General features: G+C 36.0%; 1 pseudogene; it reads right to left on the reverse strand.

Moving 5' to 3' along the window:
* Positions 1-3114: 3114 nt before the first annotated feature.
* LOC138848053 (U6 spliceosomal RNA) lies at positions 3115-3182 on the reverse strand (annotated as a pseudogene).
* Between the last annotated feature and the right edge of the window lie 938 nt (positions 3183-4120).

Consider the following 4120-nt stretch of genomic DNA (forward strand, 5'->3'; position numbering starts at 1 on the left):
TGAACCGGCCTCCATATGGGATGCCCCCACTGCATGCAGTGGCTTTACTAGCTACACCACAGCACTGGCCTCAAGACAATGCTCTAAAATGATGCATTAATTATTCCCAAATATTGAAAAGTGGCATGGTACACATTTGAATGTGTTGTTTTGTACTAGTTGTAGAAACAGTTTAAAATATATTTATATTTAAAAATGTAAGCTTTGATCTAAAGGTTTACTTTCCCTTAAGGTGCCTGTTTGGAAACTGAGAGATCATTGAAGTCTCAAGACAGAGTACAACTGATCTTATCCAAGCCTCCTTTATCACATGAGGATGCTAAATGCCAAGCCCAGAGAAGTAAAGTGAATTGTTCAAGGTCACATAGGTAAGTTGTGGCAGGGATAATTCTGTATTAGCATTAGGTATCCTGATACATAGGCCACTGTTCTGTCAATTTTGTACTCCTTCTGGAGTTAAAGATTCTAAGTTGTGGAAAATTGAATTTGGAAATTTAGTGGTTGCTATGTTGTTATGGTGAGAAATTTCTGTGTATAGCTATGAGTTGCTTAAATTTTATTCAATATATTTTTCTAGTATGTTTGCTATTTATTTGAAATGTATAACAAGTAGCTTCATCTATTTGCCAAAAGAATTTTTAAAGATTTATTTATATTATTTGAAAGTCAGAATTACACAGAGAGAGAAGGACAGGCAGAGAGAGTGGTCTTCCATTCACTGGTTCACTCCACAGTTGGCCTCCATGGCTGGAGCTGTGCTGACTGGAAGGCAGGAGCCAGGAGCCTCTTCCTGGTCTCCTATGCAGGTGCAGGGGCCCAAGGACTTGCACCATTTTATAGTGTTTCCCAGGCCATAGCAGAGAGCTGGATAGGAAGTGGAGCAGCCAGGTCTTGAACTGATGCCCCTATGGAATACCAGCACTGCAGGTGGCAGCCTCACCCACTATGCCACAGTGCCAGCCCTTGCCAAAAGAATTTATAGAAGCTATTCCATATATACACTTAACAATTATTTAGTTACTTGACATGAACTATCCCTGCATATTTGAAAATTTTGAATGGTATCACTTGGGTTTTAAGAATGTTATATTTTAGGTCTCTTAATATTTTTAGTGATGATGTTTTAAAGGCCCTTTCTGTTTTATGAAAAATGATAAGGATTTTGTTTTACAATGGCCATAGTATTACTACTTAAAGCAATAGATTAAATAAAACTTTTAAACAAAGTCATTTAATACTGAATTCTAACACACTGGTATATTTTAAAGTGAGAAGCCGGATTTCTTTCAGATATTCTAAAGAAGAATGATAATCAAAATTGAAGACATCTACAGTTTTTAATCACTTGTTTTAAGTATTGGTCATAATGGTCCAATTTTGAGTTTAATTTTAATTAGCTTTTAAATGATTCAATATGTTTTATAGAAAAAATTCGGAGAACATAATTATATACTCAACCTCCCTCCCTTCTTTTTCCTTCTTTGTCATTTTTTTTAGCTTATGAAATGACATTTTCAGTTTACATTACATTAAAAAGGGTTCTTGAATCAAGGGACAAGTTTAACAGGCAAAAAGCAAAAAGATCGTAATTTAGAGGGAATATAGACAATGGCTCTAAACAATATTTGAATATCACATCTAAACAATATTTGAATAAATTGATAAATATTTTAATTTCTCCTACTAAAATGCTCAAAGTCTTTAATTATTTATCAAATATTAGTGCAAAATTATGGATTTAAATGATCCCAAAAAGTGATGAATTTTTGTGTAATAAAGTCCAATTTTTGTCAAGGCTTTTTGACAGTCTCACAGAAAACTTATGTTTGTGAATGGGAAGAATAATACCAAAATATCCATACTACCAAAAGCAATTTGCAAATTCAATGTAATCCCAATCAACATACCAACGATGTTCTCAGAGCTAGAAAAAATGATGCTAAAATTCACATAGAAACATGAGAGATGCTTAACATCTAAAGCAATATTATAAAGCAAAAAAAAGCTGGAGACATCACACCATATTTTAAGACATATTACAGGGGTCAGCACTATGACAAAGCAGGTAAAGTCACCGTCTGCAGTGCCGGCATCTCATATGGGTGCCAGTATGTTTCCCAGCTGCTCCACTTCTTATACCCCTCTCTGGTATAGCCTGAGAAAAAAGTAGAAAATGGCCAAAGTCTTTGGGCCCCTGCACCTGCATAGAGACCTGGAAGAAGCTCCTGACACTTGGATTCAGATCAACAGAGCTCCGGCCATTGTGGCCATTTGGGGAGTAAACCAGTGGATGGAAGACCTCTCTCTCTCTCTGCCTCTACCTCTCTGTAACTCTGCCTTTCAAATAAATATACTGCAAAAAAAAAAGAAGAAGTGTTAGCACTGATATAATAACAGACACATAGTTCAATGGAAAAGACTTGGTAGCATAGAAATAAACCCAAATTTCTACCAGCAACTCATATTTAACAAAGGAACTAAAATGAACTGGAGAAAGAAGAATCTCTTTCACAAGTGGTGCAGAGGAACTTGATTATCCATATGTAGAAGCCTGAAAAGAGACTCCAACATCTCTTACACTATGTGAAAGTGAACTCACAGTGAATTAAAATGTAATCATAAGACCCAAACCCAAGTAAACATAGGGAAACTCTAAATATTGTCAACACACAATAGCTTTTGGGTAAGATTCCAATAGCAATAGTCACAAAAATAAAAACAGAGACATTTGAGTATATCCAACTAAGATACTTCTTCACAACAAAGTAAACATCAGAGTGTAGATACAATGAACAGATGGCAGGAAAAATTAAAACTCTGAATGTTTACAGATTTCCAGAACATTTACATGAATTGGAAAAACTCCAAAAAATACAGTGAAGAAACAGGCAAGGATCTGAATAGACATTTCTCAGAAGAAATGTACATGGTCAAAACATGTGAATATGCCCGATGTCACTAGCCATTATGTAAATATAAATCAGAACACCATATCAGTCTCCAACACCTGTGGGAGAATACAACACTCAGGTGTTTGTGTGTGCAGCAAGTGGGTTTAGAGGACCCTGTTCACCTCTGGAGAGCAGAGCCTACAGGGAGGTAAAGAAACCTTACTGCGCAGGGGCATGCTAATCTTCTCTGTATCATTCCAATTTTAGTATATGTGCTGCCGAAGCGAGCACATGTGCTGCCGAAGCGAGAAAGAGATGAAAAGAATTTATCTCAGCTAGCCACTAATATTCAAGAAACAAGGTCTTCAGGAAAGCCAACTCAACTGACATTTTCATGTCATTGTTAAATAAAGGAAAAATTATCTAGGTTCAGCAATACGTAGTTTATAAGAGAAAGACTACAGAGTAATTTCCTTGGCATAGAAATAACTTTGTTTTTTTTTTTTTTTTTTTTTTTTTTTTTTTTTTTTTTTTTTTTTTTTTTTTTTTTTATCCATGAGGGCTTGCTATCACCACCACACACCCACATCCCATATACAAATGCCTGGCTTGAGTGGTAGCTTCTCTGCTTTGAGGCAAGTTTCTGCTAGTGTGCACCCTGGGAGGAGACGGAGGATGGCAGAAGTGCTTGGGTCCCTGCACCCAAATGGGACATCCAGAATGAATTCCCAGTTCCTGGTTGTGGCTTGGTCAAGCTTTGGCTATTGCAAGTGTCTGGGGAGTGAAGCAGTGGTTCCCTCTTCCTGTCACTCTGCCTTTCAAATCAATAACTGTTGTTGGTAATGACTAATAATGATATTCACTGATTGTCAAATTTTGAATCTATTAATTATAGACAATTTCTCTTTGTATTTTTAAACTTTCATAATGTTCTGTAGCCAATTTCATCACTAGAAATAAAAACTTTTCCTCAAAAAAAAAAAAAAAGAAACCTTACTGCTTTCCTAATGTGCTTATTAAGTTCTTGACCAGCGCCTGTTAGTCTTGCCACAAACTTTCTAGTCTTACTACTTTCCTTCTTCTTCTTCTTCTTCTCTGTGACTTGTAAAATAGTATACATTCTATATACTGTGGATACTTTTGATTTATTTTATTCCTTCGGTCTCCTATGAAGTTCCTCCACAAAAGCACAGCCCTCAAAATATTCATTCATTTATGCAGTCTGCAGA

The sequence above is a fragment of the Oryctolagus cuniculus genome, unplaced genomic scaffold, assembly GCF_964237555.1.
Source record: "Oryctolagus cuniculus unplaced genomic scaffold, mOryCun1.1 SCAFFOLD_95, whole genome shotgun sequence".
NCBI classification, from domain to species: Eukaryota; Metazoa; Chordata; class Mammalia; order Lagomorpha; family Leporidae; genus Oryctolagus; species Oryctolagus cuniculus.